Source organism: Bos indicus x Bos taurus, chromosome 4 (genome assembly GCF_003369695.1).
Source record: "Bos indicus x Bos taurus breed Angus x Brahman F1 hybrid chromosome 4, Bos_hybrid_MaternalHap_v2.0, whole genome shotgun sequence".
NCBI classification, from domain to species: domain Eukaryota; kingdom Metazoa; phylum Chordata; class Mammalia; order Artiodactyla; family Bovidae; genus Bos; species Bos indicus x Bos taurus.
Window position 1 is genome coordinate 21,461,983 of NC_040079.1, and position 23,744 is coordinate 21,485,726.

At 41.9% G+C, this 23,744-nt stretch overlaps 1 protein-coding gene across 1 annotated transcript in view; it reads right to left on the minus strand.

The window, feature by feature from the left end:
* The window catches only part of BPGM (bisphosphoglycerate mutase), a 33,278-nt gene extending 25,420 nt beyond the window's left edge, over positions 1 to 7,858 (minus strand). Inside the window, exon 1 of the mRNA XM_027538951.1 lies at positions 7,730 to 7,858. The gene's annotated coding sequence lies outside the window, so the exon portion shown is untranslated. The remainder of the gene's footprint in view (positions 1 to 7,729) is intronic.
* Between the last annotated feature and the right edge of the window lie 15,886 nt (positions 7,859 to 23,744).

Consider the following 23,744-nt stretch of genomic DNA (forward strand, 5'->3'; position numbering starts at 1 on the left):
TGATCTTAGGACAAAACTCAAAATCCTTAATGTGACCAGTAAGGCTTTGGTTTTATTTCCTTAACATACCATGTTCTTTCTGGCCTCAGGAACTCTGCATACTCTGTATTCTACACAGAACCCTTACCCATCACCACCTCCCCTCTGACTGCCACTTCAATCCCACTCTGGTTTTTGGACCCACTAGTCAACAGCTGTGTCCAATCAAAATGTAATTCAAGCCACATATAATCGGCTTTTTAAAATTGGTCATTTTAAACTTTCTAAAAGTCATATTAAGCAGAAAAAAGTAGGTGAAAGTTTAATAATTCATTTTATTTAACCCTTTAGTTTCAAAGGATTATCATTCTAACATATGATCTATATAAAATAATTAATGAGGTATTTTTTTTTCTTAGTAAGTCTTTGAAACCTGATCTGCATTTTATACTTAAAGCACAACTCACTTTGAACTAGCCAAGTTTCAAGGGCTCCATAGCCACCCATGACCAGTGGTTACTATATTGAATGGTGTGACTATAGCGCTTAGTTTAAATGTTATTTCCTCTAGGCTGGTGGTTTCTCAAACTTTAATGTGCATTGGAATCACCAAGAGAACTGTTTCAGATTACTGGGCCCCATTTCCACAGCCTGAATGAGTAGGTCTGGGGTGGGTATAACAAGATTCCAGGTGATGCTGATGCTGCTGGTTTAAGGATGATGCTTTCAGACTTCTGTGTGTGCCCTTCTTTCTCACCCATTGAAAGTGGTGAGGTGCCTTCCCAAGGCCCCCTGCTTTATGACATTGGGTACAGTTGTGATGGGTCACTGTGACGGATCGCTTGTTCCCCGTCCGTGTGCCCTGTAACCTGCATTAGAGCTGATGACTCACTGCCTATCTCTGGAACCCAGCATGACTCTTGACACATACTAGGTACTTAGTAGGTGTGTTGACTGAATCAAAAGACAAGCAAAAATGATTAGACTGTGTAATAAGGCTAAGCATGGTGCAACGAGTATTCAGAATCGTGTCCAATTCTTTGGGACCCCATGGACTGCTGGATGCCAGGCTCCTCGGCCCATGGAATTTTCCTGGTAAGAATATTGGAGGGGGTTGCCATTTCCTACTCCAGGGGATCTTCCCAGCCACACCTCTGACATCTCCTGCATTGGCAGACAGATTCTTTATCACTATGCCAGCTGGGAAGTCCAGTAGTTTTTGTAGTAACTGCCAAAGCATAGTACAGTCAGTGGGGAACATCTCTGGCAATCCAGTGGTTAAGACTCCACTCTTCTACTGCAGGCAGTGTGGGTTCCATCCCTGGTTGGAACTGAGATCTCACATGTCACATGGTATGGCCAAAAAAACATATCAACAGTCAGTTGGCAGGTCCAAGATGTTAGGAAGATTTAACTCAAGAATTCCAATGTATTTTATGGCAAAGGCAGAGCCAAGAACAATCATCCATCATATTTTTGTATCTGTTACAGTTTAGCATGTTCCTAAATGGCCTTAACAATATGCACAGAGAAAAGAGATTGATTTGTTCAAACACACAGAGGCACTAAATGAGACTGGAGCTGTCATCCAGGCCCTGTGCCTCTGACACCCATGCTCTTTCTACCTCATCATGGAAGACTTGCGAGTCTGGGTGTGAGCATCTAGGCTCACTTGGCTTCACTTCACAGGAGCATCTCCAGTCACAGCTTGTCTCTCCAACCCAGGCAGACATTTCATGAGATGCTCACAAACAAGGTGAGTATAAAGGAGGGCTCGGCGTGTAACTGCTCGTGTGAACCTCAAGGCACAATGTCAAATCAGGCACCAGACACCCCCAACTTAGAAAGAGGGGCCATGCTAAGAATTAAAAACTATTCTTTTTAAAGGTGCTCATTTATCCTCTCAACAAGGGTTATTGGCACTTGAATTAAGCGCTGATTTTCGTCAACGATTTACTTCATACCCCCAAGGGGCCACACAGGTCACTGAGTGACCACACTTCAGGGTGCCTTCCTTTTTAAAATATGATGCGGCTCAAAGGAAAAAAATACTAAGCAAACATATCTTTTACATGACTCTGCATCTCCTCTTCCTGCCCCTTCCTCTTGGCTGTTTTTCCCTTCCTTCTGGCCATTATTTTTTTAGTCGTCTGACACCTCCCTTGTACCTTGCCCACTCTACTGAAACAGTCTCTCAAAAGACTGCTGATTAGTCACTTCTTAGTAAGTGGAGACCATCTTCACTCAGGACTCCCACTGCTTTGACCCCTCTGAAGCTAAGCACTTCCATCAAGGGAAGAAAAATTCTTCTAAGACTTCAGGGCTGCATTTCTCCCACCTCTTCTACTGTTACGTCCTGGTGCTGCCCACCTGTTGGCAACAGTACTAGGATGGTGAAGCATGTATCATCAGGTACCTTCCCTACCCAGGGATTGAACCTGGGTCTCCTGCACTGCAGGCAGATTCTTTACCATCTGAGCCACCAGGGAAGCCGGTATGACGCCATGGCCACTACCTTTCTTGGAGTGCTCATCGTGTGCTTGGGACGATTTGAATTCTCAACCACCATTCTATGGACAGGTTACTACAATTACTCCTATTTTATAGATGCAGAAACTCAGGAGAGGCTAACTTGCCCAAGAGGACAAAGACTGTAAGTGGCAGAGCAGGAGTTCAATATCAGGCCAGCCTGGGCCGCAGTGCCTATACATACGCCCTGACCCACTCTGCTTTACTACCATATTGGCGCCCAAGGCTCTGTCATCCTACCCTGGAAACCCAACTTTTCTCATGACTTTAATTACATTAAAATGGATGATGCATCCATTGACAGCCCCAGATACTCATCAGTCTGCCCAGTCTGGTCAAACAACTCATTCTTCAAACATATGCTGCAAATCTCATTTGAACATGGCATAAAGCTAGGCCTGGGGGGAACAGAGAATCGAACTTGAATGATGCCTCCAAGGGACTAATGGGGGAAAAGTGACGTGTGTGTATCACGACAGCAGAAAGTAATCCACAGCATGAGAAAGCACTTGATGTATAAGGGAGACGGAAAAGGAGTTTTTTTGTTTTTTTTTTTTGTTTTTTTTGAATAATGCTTTGTGGACATGGCATTATTTAAGCTGGATTTGAAAGGATGTTTAAGATTTATAGAAAAAAGAAAAGGAATTCTGGTCTAAGGCAACAGTGAATAGAGGTAAGGGAATGGGTATTTATGGAGAACCATTCAAACTGGTTTGCCTAGAACAGTCTTGCTTTAGACCTGTTTCCCCAACATAATTATTATAGGGCCCCTTTCACACTTGAAAGTCCCATCTAGAAAATTATATGATCACCCTATACTAAGTATAGGGTATAATAAGGAAGTAGGAGGACACTACTCTAGAAAGATAAGGCTGAACAGTGGCCCTGAAAGGACATTGTGCCAAAAAACATAGGTTATTCTGCAAGTACTGGGACATCATTAAAGCTTTAATAATGTGTATTTTAGGAGGATCAGGCAGCATTTACAAGTAAGGGAAATGTATGTGAATACTTATGAATCTTTTGCAACTATTCTGGCAACATTTAATGAAGACCTGGGGCAGCATAATTGCTGTTGAAATGGGATGAAGGTAATGATGTGAGAGACACTCCAGCTTAGCTGGAGGCAAAAAAAAGGCGGGGGGGGGGGGGCAACTTTTTCTGTAAAAGGTCCAAGAGTAAATTTTTTAGGCTTTGTGGGTGATATGGTTGCTCTTAAAATCACTCAATTCTGCCACTGTAGCTGAAAGCAGTCATAACCAATGCATATATGAACAAATAAGGTTATGTTCCAATAAACATATTGGAACTTTTTGTCTTTTACATATGGATAAAGAAATGAGAATTTCATATAATTTCCATGCATATGAAATATTGTTATTCTTTGACTTATTTCAACCATTAAAAAAATGTAAAAGCCATTCATAGCTTGTGGGCTGGAAAGATAGTAAGCCAGAAGGTCTTAGCTTCCTAAACCCTGGTCTAGCTGAGATTACTGGATCTACTAATCACATCAGCATTTTGAACATTTAAGCATCCTGTCATAGGATAATCCCAACATTATTAAAATCACCTTATTTTATTCTTGGCCAGCACTGCAAGTACTGTGAATAATGGAATCCCATTCATAACTGTTTTTAATCCTTCACATAAGACAATACTGAGCACATTTACATCAGTCTGAGTAGTTTATTTTGCTTCATCAAATTACTTAATAATGGGTTCAAGACAGAATAAGGAAAAAAATTATTCATCTTGTTAACCAACTTCAAAAATATGTCACTTTGACATGCTTTACTTTTATTAGACATCTTTATAAATTGTCACAGTGCTTCACACTTCAAGTGAACTTGAACTGGCAACTCATGAACAGGTGGGGAAAATTATAGGATAAAGTCCAGTCTCAGCTTGTTTTCTGTTTCCAAAAATTGAGTAAGAAACGTGATCAATGATAGAATATTGAAGCAATATAAAATAAGGAATACAGAGCCAGAGTTGCTTTGATCCAAAGCCTTCTCTTCAATAATAAATATTCAAATGCTCCCCTAGACCATTTGGAGGTCTGAATCCTCACTTGCAGCTTTGAATGACTCTCAACCCCACTGCATTAGGGAGCTAGCTCTACAGAAGACAGACTGGCTAGACTTGAGGACAGGAAAAAGAGAGGTTAATCAAGTTTCTAATAAATTAAAAAGGAACAGTTCTTAAGGAAAGTGAAATCTGGAGCTCAGTTCCTAAGATTCTCCGAGCCCAGCTCAATATGAAAAGTTCAAAGATGCCTGTATCCAAAAGTACCTCCTGTTCCTCATTTATTACTTTTCCAAAAGCTTGATGGTAATTTTTCCATTTGTATTTGCATTATAAGAACAACTATTTTACCAGGAGCAAACTCTATTACTTATAGGTGTTTTCCAGACACTATTACCCTGTCATTCTCCAACTCTATACCTTCTAACAGCCCTGACTGACCCCATGTTACAGAGGTAACAAACCATAGCAGGTAGACCCTTATTCACAGGGAAATGTCCAGCAACGAGATGTGTGTGCGTGGGGCATGTGGCCTGTTCCAGCTGGCATGGCATCACTCATGTGCGGAATACCCATTCAAGACTTCTCCTTCCTATCTCTGGTTACTTATTCCCCTACAGTAGTAGCATTTGTGTCAAAACAAACCATTTCCACCAAATCCCAAAAGTGTGAAGTCAAGAAACCTAGACTTTAGTCCCAGCTCTGCTACTTAATGACAGTGTCATCTTGACTAAGTTATCTGCTGCACCTCAGGTTCCTTGTCCATAAAGATGAGGATAATGAAATTACTGTTTCTCAAGGGGCTATGAGGAATACTAAATGAGATGATGGTGAAGCACCCTACCAAAGAATGCAAGGTATTCTGGGTTGAATGGCACAGACTTTGACTAACACATGAAGACTGATACAGACCTCAGGCCCTTGAAAGTGATCCTACCTTGCTGATGGTTTGAGCAGAAACAAAAGCTGGGGATAAAATAAAATGAGGGTGGGGGTAAGGAGAAAAGGTTAAATTAGATAGGGGAAGGAGGAATGCAATCAAATGTTGTATGTGTTTCAGGGCAGGGGTGTTGATGGTAACATACAGTCCTAGAAGCATACCAAATACTAAGTGATATTCTATAATTCACATGCTTTGGTAAAGTGGCTAACATTTATTTTACATTTTATAAACTATGTTTTTTTTCATATTTGTGGCCACGTTTCAGTTAAAGATTTTGTTATTCAGTGATACTTTTAGTCCTATTTTCCCATACAAATATCCCTTCACACCAGATTTCATTCCAAGGATGTTCAAGTGACCCATCATCAGTTCAGACACTGGCGTGTCCTCTGTGCTCTAGGCACAAGACAAAGATGAAGGTGTGGCTGAATTTAGATGTCATTACTTAATATAAATTTAAAATGAAATGTGCCACTTAATTTCAACCAACCATAGAAGGCAAAAGAGGAAGAGAGACTGAAAGATCTACCCAGACACCAACAGCAGCTGTCTCTGAGTAGTGGAATAAAGGATGACATTTTCTGTTTTACTTCTGTACAATGTTCATTCTGGACAACGACCAAATTTTCTACAATGTCCCACTTGGTTTGGTTTAAATGTGGACACAAAAGAACCAGGTACGACCCTTGTAGCTGGGAGCTTTTGTTTGCTAACAGACTGGTTAGGAATTTACTGTAATGAGATTTTGCAGATGTACTTGTGGTGGAAAATGTTTAAGAATCTTTAGTTTAAAACAGACTTTGAACACAGGCATAAACCTCAGAAATAATCTAATGCAACATCCACTTTTTAAAGAGGCAGAAGTTAAGAGTCAGAGAATTGAAAGATTACACCTGGTAGCTCAGTTGGTAAAGAATCTGCCTGCAATGCAAGAGAATCTGGTTTGATTCCTGGGTCAGGAAGATCCCTTGGAGAAGGGATAGGCTACCCACTCCAGTATTCTTGGGCTTCCCTTGTGGCTTAGCCGGTAAAGAATCCGCCTGCAATGTGGGAGACCTGGGTTCGATCCTTGGGTTGGGAAGATGCCCTGGAGAAGGGAAAGGTTACCCACTCCAGTATTCTGGCATGAAGAATTCCATGGACTGTCTAGTCCACGGGGTTGCAAAGAGTTGGACATGACTGAGTGACTTTCACTTCACTAAGATCACACAACTTCAAGACTAAACCCAGGTGTCTTGACTGCCAACTCAGAGCTCCTTCCACAACACCATTTGACTGAATTATGCCTCTCTAAACCCCACCACAATTGAGTAGCATCTGTGGTATGTGAGGTGCATAGGAATACAAGGATGGAACAAACCTAGTCCCTTGGCCTCAGGGGAGACAGTTTTAAAACACAAAATGACATGTGTTCTGCTTTCATTATAGAAACCCCTAGAAACTACTGGTGAAAGATTGCATCGGATTTTTCCCCCCCCCAAAGTGGGCAGTTAACATTCTGATACCACTTATAAGCCATTAAGCCTCCATAATTTGGGAGGCTGTAAGGTAATGAGAGTTATAGTAAGTTAGCCAACAACCAATTATTCCTCACAACTCAACTGTGAATTTCACTTCCATTTGGCATTCCTACTGTCTTTCTCCAGTAACATGGCGCTCATCCCTTGGCAAGAAGAAGAAATACACTTACTTTTCCATTTGTAGTGGTTCAAAGAACCTGTGATTTAGTTCCAGATTTGAACCCTCCATGAAACCACTGCAGATATTTACCTTTCTCCTTTCATGACGTTCAGGTTTTTTCTATCTACAGAGCCTTCAAGGGCCAAGTCTGCCATCGCCCTCAATATAGCGCCAAGGCCCTGAAAACACACCGAAGCGCCCTTTCAGGGGGAGTCCTACGATGAACGGGGCTGACTGACACCCGGTACCTGAGACGTCCAGGGGAGTAGAGTTATCACTCCCTTCGACTCTCTGTTTATTCTTGCCGTCAAGACACCACTACCAACGCGGGGTCCTCCTTTCCTTTGGCAGACTAGACAGGCTTATTCTGAGAAAGGGACAGCTGAACGGGACCTGCGGGATAAGTGAGGGTCGGAGCTTGAGGGGTGGGCGTGCGAGTGCCAGACTCCCACCACAGACTGAACCTGGGGAGGAAAGAAACTGGCCCTCCAGCGCGCTGAAATAAACCACCACATCATTGACAAATGGAAAACCTTCGCAACAGCACTATTAACAACAGCAACCACTCACCTGCAAAAAGGCCACCAGTAGCAGCCGCTCCTCGGAAAACCGAACAGCCAGCGTCTCCCAGGGCTCATCACTGCGGCCCGGCATCGACTCTCTTTTCTAGCCCCCGAGCCAGAAGGGGCAGGTCCTAGAGCTCTGACTATTGGAGAGTCGAGTTGTCAATCATTCACACCCCCGCCCTACTCCCAGGAACAGGTCAAGGTCTTTTCCGTTTTTCAAATCCCCTGAGTAGAAAATGAGGCTCTGATTGGCTCTTTGAGGAGACGAGCACACTTCCGGACCAGTGAGGAGCTAGCTCTGACGCTAGTGGGCGGGCTTGTTCCGGCGGGGACGTAGAAAAACAAAACCCGGCGCGTCGCCTGGGCAATGGGTAAACCTCAGGAACTCTTAGGCTGAGGTGCTTGAAATCTCTTAGGTTGAGGTGCTTGAAAGCGCTTACGCGTCGAAAAGGAACTATCTGCCAACCTAGTGAAGTGTCGACGGAATCTTGAAGTGATGAGGTGATGCCTCCCTTTACTCATGTGAAACTGCAGCTTGGGGATGAAGGTGGGCACTCCTCGCGGAGGAAAGCTCCTGCTTTCCTGGTGTTTTAAATCCTAAACGGTGATTAAAGTAAAAGCCTTTAAAGTGCCCGACATATGGGCAGTAACTGGCCCTCACTCTCTCCTAATACTTTTGTAGATTCCCCGTAGGCACTCAGGGACTTCCCTTGTGGCTCAGCTGGTAAAGAAGCCGCCCGCAATGCAGGAGACCTGGGTTCCATCCCTGGGCTGGGACAGTACCCTGGAGACGGGAATGGCAACCCATTCCAGTATTCTGGCCTGGAGAATTCCATGGACAGTCCATGGGGTCGCAAAGAGTCGGGACACGACTGAGCGACTGTCGCTTTCACTTAGGCAGTCCTCTTACACTGTTTTGGTTGGAGGTAGAAAAATGTTTCGTGGAAGGCACTTGAGAGCTTAGAGGACAGATGAAGGGAGCATGGAGTGAAATGACAGTTATAAATTTGGAGGCCACAATTACTGAACAAGAAGAACCTATGAAAATACCCGAAGCTTAGCATGCTACTGCTAAATCGCTTCAGTCGTGTCCGACTCTGTGCGACCCCATAGAGGGCAGCCCACCAGGCTCCCCCGTCCCTGGGATTCTCCAGGCAAGAATACTGGAGTGGGTTGCCATTTCCTTCTCCAATGCATGAAAGTGAAAAGTCAAAGTGAAGTCGCTCAGTCGTGTCCGACTCTTAGCGACCTCATGGACTGCAGCCTACCAGGCTCCTCGGTCCATGGGATTTTCCAGGCAAGAGTACTGGAGTGGGGTGCCATTGCCTTCTCCAGAAGCTTAGCATAGGGCCCTGTAAACTTCTAAGTAAGCTTGAACCACCACACAAGCCTTTGAAGCATAACTGTCAGAGCTTTTAGGTGGGCAAGAAAGATAGTAAGGATTGGTGTGTTTGCCTGACCACATGGGAAATTTCCCTTCCTGTATTTCTGAAAGCTGTCCTTCCTAGTGTTCAGTGTCTTCTTTTTGAGTTTTTCCTATTTCATCCTCATAACAAGTCCAGTAGATATCTGACAGGCAACCAGATCCTCAGAATAATTAAACATACATTTGAAAAGGTAATTTCCACATTTTAAACTCTGTGATCCACTATATTGAATTAAGACCTTAGCATTTGTAGTTAGTTCTATTATCTCATTTATCCTTAGAGCATAACAGTTTCTCCTAGGATCTCAAAGAACAGATCCTTCTGGGAGAGCACAAATCCAAGGCTTGACAAATCTCAGCAAGGGGTTGATAACATCCAGGGATAGTTGAATTCAGCTTGTATTTGTCATTAACTAGAGGTCAGATCTAAGCAACTGGAGGAGGTGACTTCCAGTCCGGACTCCCAAGAATGTAGCTTCCAAATCCTATACTCTTACCCACTTCCTCTTCCTTTTCTCCACACCAGGTGGGGACAAAGTGAGGGGAAACTTTCCTACAGGTTGACATCAAAGCTCTCTAGAGTGCCCACCAATGGAGAATAAAGACAGCCATTCACAAATGTCTGTCTTATAGCATTTGACATTTAGGGATACTTACTCTGGACTTAAAGTCTATTTACTGTTGTTATGGATACCTGTGGAATGCTAGCTTGTCACACAGAATATTAACAACACCAAACATCACCTGCCTTTTAGAATCTCATTGTACAGGTGAGTAATCTGAAGATTAAGAGATTTATTCAGAATTACTTAGCTAGGTGAGGGCAGAACCTAGACAAGGATCTGCACGTGCATGCTCAGTCCAACATGACTTTTCTCAACTCCATGGACTATAGCCCGCCAGGCTCCTCTGTCCAGGGGATTTTCTGGGCAAGAATACTGGAGTGACAAGGATCCAAGGTTGCTAATTCATGATTCTGGGAAAATGCTTCCTCTTCTGTTGCCTCTCCCCTTCTCCTAACACACACACACACACACACACACACACACACACACAAAGCAATTAAAAAAAAAAAAGTCAAGATTACTAAGTTGAAAATTTGCCAGGATCACTAATTTGAAAATTTGGGGCTTCCCTGGTTACTCAGTGGTAAAGAACCCACTTGCCAATGCAGAAAATGTGAGTTCGATCCCTGGGTCAGGAAGATCTCCTAGAAAAGGAAATGGCAACCTACTTCAGTATTCTTCCTGGGAAATCCCATGGACCAAGGAGCCTGGTAGGCTACAGTCCATGAGGTTGCAAAACAGTTGGACACAGCTTAGCAACTAAACAACAAAAATTTTGAAAATTTACTTCCATTAAGACCAGTCATGAGCATTTATTTCTGATATAATAAATAGTATAATGCTCAAAATTCTCCAAGCCAGGCTTCAGCAATATGTGAACCATGAACTTCCTGATGTTCAAGCTGGTTTTAGAAAAGGCAGAGGAACCAGAGATCAAATTGCCAACATCCACTGGATCATGGAAAAAGCAAGAGAGTTCCAGAAAAACATCTATTTCTGCTTTATTGACTATGCCAAAGCCTTTGACTGTGTGGATCACAATAAACTGTGGAAAATTCTGAAAGAGATGGGAATACCAGACCACCTGATCTGCCTCTTGAGAAATCTGTATGCAGGTCAGGAAGCAACAGTTAGAACTGGACATGGAACAACAGACTGGTTCCAAATAGGAAAAGGAGTACGTCAAGGCTGTATCTTATCACCCTGCTTATTTAACTTCTATGCAGAGTACATCATGAGAAACGCTGGACTGGAAGAAACACAAGCTGGAATCAAGATTGCCGGGAGAAATATCAATAACCTCAGATATACAGATGACACCACCCTTATGGCAGAAAGTGAAGAGGAACTCAAAAGCCTCTTGATGAAAGTGAAAGTGGAGAGTGAAAAAGTTGGCTTAAAGCTCAACATTCAGAAAACGAAGATCATGGCATCCGGTCCCATCACTTCATGGGAAATAAATGGGGAAACGGTAGAAACAGTGTCAAACTTTATTTTTCTGGGCTCCAAAAATCACTGCAGATGGTGACTGCAGCCATGAAATTAAAAGATGCTTACTCCTTGGAAGGAAAGTTATGACCAACCCAGATAGCATATTCAAAAGCAGAGACATTACTTTGCCAACAAAGGTCCGTCTAGTCAAGGCTATGGTTTTTCCAGTGGTCATGTATGGATGTGAGAGTTGAACTGTGAAGAAAGCTGAGCACCGAAGAACTGATGCATTTGAACTGTGGTGTTGGAGAAGACTCTTGAGAGTCCCTTGGACTGCAAGGAGATCCAACCAGTCCATCCTAAAGGAGATCGGTCCTGGGTGTTCATTGGAAGGACTGATGTTGAAGCTGAAACTCCAATACTTTGGCCTCCTCATGCAAAGAGCTGACTCATTGGAAAAGACTCTTATGCTGGGAGAGATTGGGGGCAAGAGGAGAAGGGGACGACAGAGGATGAGATGGCTGGATGGCATCACTGACTCGATGGATGTGAGTCTGAATGAACTCCGGGAGTTGGTGATGGACAGGGAGGCCTGGCGTACTGCGATTCATGGGGTCGCAAAGAGTCGGACACGACTGAGCGACTGATCTGATCTGATCTGATAGATAGTATGCAAATAACTCAATGTACCAGTTCACTACTTCAAACAACGTTTGGTGTTGTCTCAAATAAGAAATGAAAATGCAGTAAATTATTATAGCCATGTTGTCTTTCTTTCTGTTATGTGAGTATATCAAAAAGTCAATATTAGCACATATAGTACTTTAAGAATTAGTAGCAGAGTGTCTTATTCAGGACCTGAATAAAATACAATTTTATAGTAACCTACACACTGGGCCAAAATTATTTCACCACTATGTGAATGGAGCCACTACCTTTTACAGGTAGGGTTGAGCTGGTGCACCAATCATCAAATTCATTCAAGAACCTAGGCTCTTCTGCCTTAGCTCTCTCCTTTCTTCCAGAAGCTCCAAAGTATCTGGTCCTATATCCTCTGTACAGGTTTATCTTCTTAGCAATCTTACCACCATGATCTGGTTGTTTGCTGGTCTCCTGCCACACCCTGCCTTCTTCAAGATCAGATTACAAGCTGCTTCTCATCATCTGGGGTAACATACCCAAAATGTTTGGCTTCACCATTTTCCCAATCAGTACACAACTCCTCTACTGAAGCCAAAAACTGGAAATGGCCTTTTGGATTAATCACAATTCTTATTTCCTTCTAATTTTTCCGCTATAAACCAATTATTTTAAAGTGGGGAATCTATAGTATATATACTGTTTCATGGCAATATTTACTTAATTCATTATGAACATCTCCCCATGTCATGAAGAACCTCAGAAAGGCCTTTGAAGCCATCTGTCCCTTCATTTCTCAAGTTAAATCATAGAATGCTCATCTCACAGAGTAGTGCAAAGAATGATGGAGGCCATTTTGAAACAGTTTTGCAATCTCCAAAGCACCTTACGTCTGCCACTTCCTCGCACTGGGAACTTAGGCACATTGTCTGACCTCTTTATCTGTGTCTTTATCTGTGAAATAGGGATAATACCTAATGGGCCATCATGAAAATTAGATGACGCAGGAGGCATCCAGCACAAACGAAGTGTTCAGTAAATGGTAGTTATTCTTAACAGCTATGCTGCTGCTGCTAAGTCGCTTCAGTCGTGTCCGACTCTGCGACCCCATAGACAGCAGCCCACTAGGCTCCTCTGTCCCTGGGATTCTCCAGGCAAGAATACTGGAGTGGGTTGCCATTTCCTTCTCCAATGCATGAAAGTGAAAAGTGAAAGTGAAGTCACTCAGTCGTGTCTGACTCTTAACGACCTCATGGACTGCAGCCTACCAGGCTCCTCCGTCCATGGGATTTTCCAGGCAAGAGTACTGGAGTGGGGTGCCATTGCCTTAGCAGTGATAAAATATATTTTAACTACTCACGCTGTATTCCTATTATACAAACTCAAGAAAGTCTGGGCCATATGCTTTCTTCCCCTTTCACACTGTCTACTCAAGTGGAGATCTGGCCTCCTGCAGAGGCTATAGGACAGGAATTTTCTTTGTTAATCTTGCTGCTAACCAGAGAGGTAACTGTCAAGATGTGAATGCTGAAGAGGGTACAAACCCATTGTGTGGCCAGGAGCCTGTGGTATTAGGAAGTCTGAATTATGTCTCAACTGGAGCATCATAGGGTGAACAAAGTGGTCATAATTTCTCCCTGTAGAGTTGTTTTTCAAATTCCATATCAGATTTACATATAATATTGTATGTTAAAAATATTATGTTCATTGTACAAGGCTTATAAAGGAAAAAATTTTGAACATCCATATTCCTACCACTTAGAATTTGTTAAAATTCTTTAAATTTAACATGTTAAATTGTTAACAATTCTTATTTCCTTCTGATTTTTCCACTATAAACCAATTATTTTAAAGTGGGGAATCTATAGTATATATACTGTTTCATGGCAATATTAATTCATTATGAACATCTCCCCATGTCATTTAATAGTCTCTAATTACAATTCCATCATGTGACTACCTTTGGGTATTCCGTCTCACAGTTCAACCAATCTCCTACTCTTGTGCGTTGAGGTTGTTTCAGTTACTTTCAAAGTTTCAGGGACTTAAACGGGCTGCTACTTTCCTTAAATAACAGGGTGCTCTGGGAATGTCTGTTGAAAAGAAGCTGATAAAGTTGCCAGGCATTTTTCTCTCTGTGCCCTGGCACTGCAGAGCTAAGAAAGCTGAAGCCAGGGAAGCCTGAAGGTTCCTGGAGGGTTGCCCCTTCAGCCCTGCCTCCCTCCCCTAAGTTTCCTATTCTTTAACCTGAAGAAAAGGTGTTGAGATGAGAGAAACTGGGGGAGTGATTGACTTGGGCTCCACTAATAAAACCTTACACAACTCCTGGCATATGTGTTTTCATTTTACAGATGGGGAAAGTAGGGCACAGAGAGAATCTATGCAAATCTGCTAATTAGAGCATCTGAGTTTGATTCCTGCACTTGGTTCTGAAATTTGAACTCTTCCCCACCAAGCTCCTACTTCTTCTAAAAACTGATGGCTATAACTTTATTCTTTTTTTTTTTTTCCTGTGAGAAATGTGTTGTCAGTCTCCTAAGATTTATTGGTTATCTGCTCCCTTAAAAAAAAATATTCCCTCCTGACTGTCCAAGAATTTCTTCTGCCTCTGAGTTTCCCAAGTTGGCTCCTTCTTTGCCTAAAGAATGTATCCTCCTTCTTTGATGAAGAATCAGACAACTTAGCTTTTTCCCACCCATATATTTGCTTGTTTTCTTACTGAAGCATTCTCACTATATATGTTGGGAAGTCAGACTCATAAAGGGAAGTTCTTTCAAGCTGCATCAGTTTAACAATATTGCATAGTTCCCTTAGCTTTGGGGAGTTATGAAGTATGACTGTATAGAGAGTAATAAGTCTTTTTCTTTGGTTTGGTTATAAACTGGTTCTGAAGGAAGTTCTAAAAGAGGCTTTACAAAATTGTTTAGAGCCATGCAGCATCATTAAAATGGGTGTATCACCTCCCAATATGACACTTTGAAGGCAGTAACACATATTTGGAAGTGTAATTTCTGGAATGTTTTGTTAAAGGCTGTATACGTCATCAAATCACAGTTTTAACCAGGAAGACAACTTTGGGGGGACTTCCCTGGTGGTCCACTGGGTAGTACTCTGTGCTCCCAATGCAGAGGGCCCAGGTTCAGCCCCTCAGGGAACTTGATCCTGCATGCCTCAACTAAGAGTTCAAATGCTGCACTAAAGATCCTGCAAGCTGTCCCCATGCAGCTGAATAAATACTTAAAAAAAAAAAAAAAGATAGCTTTTTGCGTCCCCCACCCCCACCCCGCCACACGCATTATAGCAGTACCCTAACCCAAGCCACCATCGCCTCATGGCTGGATTTTATCAGTAACAAATCTCCCAGAATCCACTTTTGCTCCTTTTTAGCTAGACAGGGTGAGCTTTGTCATTGTGGTACAGCTAATCCCCTCCTTCCCCCAGCTTGAAACACCACAGCAGCTTCCCACTGTTCCTAATACTGGCCTTTCTTCTCCCCTATGGCCATTAGACCTTTGCACGAGCATTTTCCCAACCTAGAATGCTCTTCCTTTACAGGTAGTTAAAGCGCAGAAGACGAATCCAAGTTTCATAATTCCCAGGCTGAATCTCTAACGTAAGTGTGTTCCTGGGGATTTGTTGTTATCCAGCTGGGGGAAAATATGATTTGGAGGTTCAAAGGAAATTCAGTAGCACAGTAGGTAAGAGTGTGGGCTTTAGGGTCAGTCTGCCTGGATTCCAGTCCTGGTTCTATCCTGTACTAACCACATGATATTGGGCAAATTTTTTTTTTTCAACACCCTTGCTTTATTTCTTCTGTTATATAATGGGCCACTATAAGGGTATCTTGGAGGAGGGCATAGCAACCCACTCCTGTATTCTTCCCTGGAGAATCCCATGGACAGAGGAGCCTGGCTGGCTACAGTCCATGGGGTCACAAAGAGTCAGACACAACTGAAGCAACTTATCACGCACGTACAAGGGTATCTACCTCATAAAGTTATACGATTTAAATAAGTTAATACATGGAAAGAACTCAGTAAATTTTTTAAAGTCTCAACAATAAATGAAGGGCCCAATATAATTCCTTATGTGGAAGGTAAAATCAACATTGCTAATTTTCTCTTGTTTTCTTCTGGAGAAAAACAGATACAGCAAGCAACTGGGAGGCCTTCCCAGGGCAGCCAAAGGCTGGTCCTAGCAGATAAGGCTTCAGGGGCTGCACTATGTAGGGAAAGACATGTGATGACTTAGTCAAAACAGGTGCCAGGCCACAGATACCAGTGAACTGAGATAATATGAAGAAGCCTAAAAGGGGTTAAGAAATACACAAGGAAAAAAAAGAAATTAAAAAAATCACAACAGCATGCAAAAAGATAATATATTTACAGATGAAATCAGTTTCAGCTTCTCAACTAAGCCCCATCATGTAAAATATCTTCTACTTACGTGATAAACATTTTGGAGGCTATCTGAGGTCCCAGAACTTCTTACCAGAATGTTCTCTGGCAGCTTTAAGATCCATCATTTCTAGTTACTTCTAGGTACTATTTTGTATCTACAGGAGAGAAGCTACTCTCCTGTTTATTACTCTCCTATTTCTCTCTACTTACTGTGGATCTGAGACTTCAACTTGAGTGAGACAAAGCTCTTTGTATCCCCCATTTAATGACTCACAGAGTCTTTATTAATTAAATTTAGAAAATAGTTTGACTGGCTTCACTTACTAGTGAGTTTTCAAGTAAATAATGAGAATACAGAATTTGTTATGAGTTTGGTAACCATGAGTGAGTTCCAGCCACTTGTTGACCTCCTTCTGCCCATTGAATCTCCTGACTAGTCTCTGCCACCATCTCTCTGTGAGGTCAGATAAGAAGAGGGAATAGGTAAATCACCTGTTGTAGGCCACAGGATGTAAAAATTAGCAAGAAAAGCTATCCTCGTATGTGGTGTTCCGTAGACTATTATCAGACTTATGAGTTATGGCAAAGGCTCTACCACTTGATGGTTCTTGGAGAGATGATGTGCTGAAACTCAGGTGGTTGTGAGCCATGGTCACTCAGTGACAGCTGAGGTGAACTATAATGCCAAATGACCTAGTTTCTTCACCTTTGAAATGTTAAGCAAGTGTATAAAGGCCAGGCGTCTATAGCTTGCTAAAACTTCCCTTGAAAATTATTTTTAGGACCAGTAGGAAAAAAAAGCAAGAGATTTCCAGAAAAATATCTATTTTTGCTTTATTGACTTTGCCAAAGCCTTTGACTGTGTGGATCACAATAAACTGTGGAAAATTCTGAAAGAGATAGGAATACCAGACCACCTGACCTGCCTCTTGAAAAATCTGTATGCAGGTCAGGAAGCAACAGTTAGAACTGGACATGGAACAACAGACTGGTTCCAAATAGGAAAAGGAGATCGTCAAGGCTGTATATTGTCACCCTGCTTATTTAACTTCTATGCAGAGTACATCATGAGAAACTCTGGGCTGAAAGAAGCACAAGCTGGAATCAGGATTGCCGGGAGAAATATCAATAACCTCAGATATGCAGATGACACCACCCTTATGGCAGAAAGTGAAGAGGAACTAAAAAGCCTCTTGATGAAAGTGAAAGAGGAGAGTAAAAAAGTTGGCTTAAGGCTCAACATGCAAAAAACTAAGATCATGGCATCTGGTCCCATTGCTTCATGGGAAATAGATGGGGAAATAGTGTCAGACTTTATTTTTTGAGGCCCCAAAATCACTGCAGATAGTGATTGCAGCCATGGAATTAAAAGATGCTTACTCCTTGGAAGGAAAGTTATGACCAACCTAGATAGCATATTGAAAAGCAGAGATATTACTTTGCCAACAAAGGTCTGTCTAGTCAAGGCTATGGTTTTTCCAGTGGTAATGTATGGATGTGAGAGTTGGACTGTGAAGAAAGCTGAGCACCGAAGAACTGATGCATTTGAACTGTGGTGTTGGAGAAGACTCTTGAGAGTCCCATGGACTGCAAGGAGATCCAACCAGTCCATCCTAAAGGAGATTGTCCTGGGTGTTCATTGGAAGGAATGATGCTGAATCTGAAACTCCAATACTTTGGCCACCTCATGCGAAGAGTTGACTCATTGGGAAAGACCCTGATGCTGGGAGGGATTGGGGGCAGGAGGAGAAGGGGACAACAGAGGATGAAATGGCTGGATGGCATCACCGACTCAATGGACATGAGTTTGGGTAAACTCCAGGAGTTGGTGATGGACAGGGAAGCCTGGCATGCTATGATTTATGGGGTCGCAAGGAGTCGGACATGACTGAGTGACTGAACTAAACTGAGGGAAAAAAAAACCTGTGTTCTCAGATCCAACCATATTAGGCAGGATATTAATAACAGGCCAACTTTTAACAAAATATTATGGTAGATGATTCATTTTTTTATCCAAAAATCATAAGTGTGTGTGTATGTATATATATTCCTCTTTGCCTAAAAACATTTAATTTCTTTATGCTTTGTTTTTCTGCCTTCTCTAAAATGGGTGAGAAAGAAGAACAAAAATAGGAAAGGAAGGAGAAAACAAGTGAAACCATCAGAAATACACAGGATCTGGTCTTAAACAGCAAATCAAACTAAAAAGTAACCAATTAGTCATTGAATGTCACCTAGTGTTTAAGAGATTGTATTAAGGCATTGTTGAATTGAAGTGAAGTGCAAGTCGCTCAGTCGTGTCCGACTCTTTGCGACCCCATGGACCATACAGTCCACGGAATTCTCCAGACCAGAATACTGGAGTGGGTAGCCTATCCCTTCTCCAGGGGATCTTACCAACCCAGAGATTGAACCCAGGTTTCCTGCATTGCAGGCAGATTCTTTACCAGCTGAGCTACCAGGGAAACCCAAGAAGTTCTTAAACTTCCTAATTTTGAAGTTTTGAAGAAAGAGAATTAACAGTATTTTTAGTACTGACCATAAACTGCACCAGGAGCAAGAGAAATAAAGTGAAACATAGTCCTTGTCCTCAAGGAGCATGGCCCAGTAAGACAGAACTCATGAACTATGAATTACAGTCCAACAAATGCAAGTGCAATTATTGACGACTCAAGGTGTTTTGGTGGGTGGGGGAGGGGGGGTTCTTAAATGTATGAGGGGAGGGGTTAGGGGTGAGAAGAGTTGATGGGATGTGAGAAATTTAAATACACAGGGGAAGAGGTAAAGTGAGCAGTGTTAAAAAAAATTGAGTAGACTTCTAGCCAGAATCCAAAACTGGATTGTGGAGATAGTTTCACAATTGTATTAAACTCACTGAAACTCATTTGGATTATATGCTAAAAATGGCTGAATTTTATGATATATATTTTTTTTTCTTAAGAACATTGGCTTTAGAAACAGATACCTGTGGACAGATTCCTGGCTCTGTAATTTACTAGCTGTGTGATCTTGGTCAAGTTAGTTAACCTCAATGTGAAGGAGGAATGATGATCTACTCTCTCTAGCTCAGGGTTGTTGCAAAGATTACATGGGATGGAGTATGTAAAGCTCCTGCTACATATTTATGCTCAGTATGAAATATTCCCTCTCACTGGGATGCTTAATGAAAGTTCGTATGTGCTGTCTACTAAACACCTCTCTTTGCTCTATTTTTAAAATGGTTTGGCAGCAGCTATAGCTTCTTTTGACTTCCTTTCAGTAGAATTTGAATATGAAACCCCATCCTGAAACAGGAGAGAAGGGGACAGAGCACAATCTTTTAAAAAAAAAAACGCCATAGGGACTTCCTTGTGGTTCAGTGGTTAAGACTCTGTGCTGCCAATGCAGGGGGCATGGATTCAATCCTTAGTCAAGGAACTAAGATTTCACATGCCCCAGTTCAGTTCAGTTCAGTCGCTCAGTCGTGTCCAACTCTTTGCAACCCCATGAATCGCAGCACACCAGGCCTCCCTGTCCATCACAAACTCCCGGAGTTCACTCAGACTCACGTCCATCGAGTCAGTGATGCCATCCAGCCATCTCATCCTCTGCCATCCCCTTCTCCTCCTGCCCCCAATCCCTCCCAGCATCAGAGTCTTTTCCAATGAGTCAACTCTTCGCATGAGGTGGCCAAAATACTGGAGTTTCAGCTTCAGCATCATTCCTTCCAAAGAAATCCCAGGGCTGATCTCCTTCAGAATGGACTGGTGGGATCTCCTTGCAGTCCAAGGGACTCTCAAGAGTCTTCTCCAACACCACAGGTCAAAGGCATCAATTCTCCGGCGATCAGCCTTCTTCACAGTCCAACTCTCACATCCATACATGACCACAGGAAAAACCATAGCCTTGACTAGACGGACCTTTGTTGGCAAAGTAATGTCTCTGCTTTTGAATATGCTATCTGGGTTGGTCATAACTTTCCTTCCAAGGAGTAAGCGTCTTTTAATTTCATGGCTGCAGTCACCATCTGCAGTGATTTTGGAGTCCCCCAAAATAAAGTGTGACACTGTTTCCACTGTTTCCCCATCTATTTCCCATGAAGTGATGGGACCGGATGCCATGATCTTCATTTTCTGAATGTTGAGCTTTAAGCCAACTTTTTCACTCTCCGCTTTCACTTTCATCAAGAGGCTTTTGAGTTCCTCTTCACTTTCTGCCATAAGGGTGGTGTCATCTGCACATCTGAGGTTATTGATATTTCCCCCGGCAATCTTGATTCCATCTTGTGTTTCTTCCAGTCCAGCGTTTCTCATGATGTACTCTGCATGTAAGTTAAATAAGCAGGGTGATAAGATACAGCCTTGACGTCCTCCTTTTCCTATTTGGAACCAGTCTGTTGTTCCATGTCCAGTTCTAACTGTTGCTTCCTGACCTGCATACAGATTTCTCAAGAGGCAGATCAGGTGGTCTGGTATTCCCATCTCTTTCAGAATTTTCCACAGTTTACTGTGATCCACACAGTCAAAGGCTTTGGCATAGTCAATAAAGCAGAAATAGATGTTTTTCTGGAACTCTCTTGCTTTTTCCATGATCCAGTGGATGTTGGCAATTTGATCTCTGGTTCCTCTGCCTTTTCTAAAACCAGCTTGAACATCAGGAAGTTCACAGTTCACATATTGCTGAAGCCTGGCTTGGAGAATTTTGAGCATTACTTTACTAGCATGTGAGATGAATGCAATTGTGCGGTAGTTTGAGCATTCTTTGGCATTGCTTTTCTTTGGGATCGGAATGAAAACTGACCTTTTCCAGTCCTGTGGCCACTGCTGACTTTTCCAAATTTGCTGGCATATTGAGTGCAGCACTTTCACAGCATCATCTTTCAGGATTTGAAATAGCTCAACTGGAATTCCATCACATCCACTAGGTTTGTTCGTAGTGATGCTTTCTAAGACCCACTTGACTTCACATTCCAGGATGTCTGGCTCTAGGTGAGTGATCACACCATCGTGATTAGTTACCAATTTTACAAATTTGGACTAGTGAAGAACCGTCTTAAAAACTTTTTATGTTGAACTAAATTTAGACTGATGGAAAACGTGCCAGATTAGTACAGTTTCATGTATCCTTCACCCAGCTTCCCCCAGTGTTAACATCTGACATAAGCATACTATAATCATTAGAACCAGGAAATTAGCATACGTACAGCACTACTAGCTAAACTGAAGAGCTTATTAAAATTTTGCCACGAGTCTCCCACTAATGTCCTTTTTCTATTCCAGGATTTTATCTAGGATCTCACACTGCATTTCATTGTTAATTGTCCTTGGTTCCCTGAGGTCTGTAATAGCGCCTCAGTCTTTCCTTGTCCTTCATGACCATGATATTCTTGAAGAGTGTAGGTGATTTTGCCAAATGTCTATGAGTTTGAGTTGGCCTGATGTTTTTTCATGATTGGACTGAGGTTCTCTGGTAATGTGAGAATACCATGAAATACTATTATCCTCAGTGCATCATATATCACAGGGTTCATGATGTTGATATGTCTTCTTATTGGTGGTGTTAACCCAGTTGGTTAATATGGTTTCTGCCAAGTTTCTCCACCATAAAGTCATGTCTTTCCCTTTGCAATTAAAAAGTATGTTGGGGGAGATTTTTTGTAATCATGCAGACTTTACTTCTCCTCAAACTTTTACCCACCAATTTTATCATCTATTGATGCAACTTGTCTTCAAGTTATTTTTGTGGTATTGCATGGTGATTTTATTTTTTTCTTTCCTTTTATATTAATTCAAATTATATCATAAAGAAGAGTTGTCCTATTTCTGCCATTTATTTATTTGATTATTTTATCAGTATTGGCTCATTTATTATACTTATGAATTATAATCTAACTCTATAATTATTTATTTTACTGCTCAAATTGTTCCAGCTCTGGCACTTAGGAGCTACTTTGGATTGGCCCCTGTATTTTGTTTTGCTTTTGGAGCATGTTATTACCATCTGGGAAAAGATATTCTAAGCTCATCTTTATATTACCTGCCTTGACCCTGGAATCAACCATTTCTCCAAGAAACTCTGGTTCGTTTTATTAGAGAGCAGAGTTTAGAATCCAACATATGAGCACAAGGTGTGAAATTGGCTAAAATTTCTGACAGTTTCAAGTTGATGAAAATAAGGGCTAATCGAAATTCATAGGCTTATGGGAACTGGTGCAAGCAGTCTGGAAAACAATTTTTCATTAGCCACTAAAGCGTAGGTAGGTACATTCCATGAGTCAGTAATTTCACTGGAGGAACTCTTGCACGTGTACAAGAGTTGTATGCAGTTTTGTTTAGACTAGCACATAATGGGAAACAACCCAAACGCCCATCAGTAGGAGAACAGATGAATAAAGTGTGGTATATTCATACAATGGAGAATTCTAAAGCAGTGAAAATGAGCTACAGCTGTACATATCAACAGGAATAAATCTCAGATGTATAATATTAGCCAAAAAGAATACAGACTGTATGATTCCATTTATAGAAAGTTCATCAATAGGCAGAATAAAGCAATATAGATATTGTAGGGATGCATAAGTGATAAGATGATCGAACTAGAAAGAAAAGGCAACCATTATGGCAAAATTCAGGAGCGTGATTACAGTTAGGGGTGGAATGTGTGGAGCTTCACAAGTATTGGTTGTACCATATTCCTTAAGCTGGATGGTGGATTAATGGGCATTCATTTTGTTTAGATCAGACATATGTATGTGTGAAATACTGCATAATGAAGAAGAAAAGGGGAGGAGCTGGAGGGAAGGAAGGAAGAGAAAAGAAGGGAAAAAAGAAGGGAGGGAAGGAAACAGGGATGGACGGAGGTAGGGAAAGAAAGAAACAAAAGAGCATCCCTGAACACAGTATCTTAGGATCTGGGTGGTTCAGATTCTGACACCAAATACCTCTTTGACTTTGAGTGAGTCACTAAACTTTTCAGAGCCTCCGTTTTCATACCAGTTAAATAGGTAAAATTTGTTCTTTGCCCTGTATGCCTCACAGTGTTCTTTTGAGGGAGAAAATGAAACTACGTGTAGAATAGTACTTCAAAGAAGTAATAAAGTATTCTGAAATATAAAGGAAAAAGAAAGTTAATACCTCAAATCACCTTGCTTCCCAATGCCAGAAACCTAGTGTACCTTGATGTTTATATATAATTTTTTATTCAGCCACTATTTAACTTCTATCCTGCACACTCCTTGCTGAACTAACATATCAAGAGGAAAGCAGGTATTTGTTTATGCCTTTCCAGAAGGTTGGTTTGCTCTTCTGAGCGACTTACCCAGAGCATTTATGAGGTCTCAGACTGGAGAACTAAGGTGTTTCTCACCTGGAAAGGGCAACTTCAGTGTGCTCCCTGGTGGTCAGAGGAGAAAGCACACGAGAAAGGTTGGCCATCAGCCTCAGTTTCAACAAATGCAACGATACTGTATAAGGTAAGGGCTACTATGCCTTACTACATGCCAGACTTTGTTCTAACTTCTTCATTTTCATGATCGCATTTAATGCTCATAACAGCCCTGAGAGATATGTCATATTATCC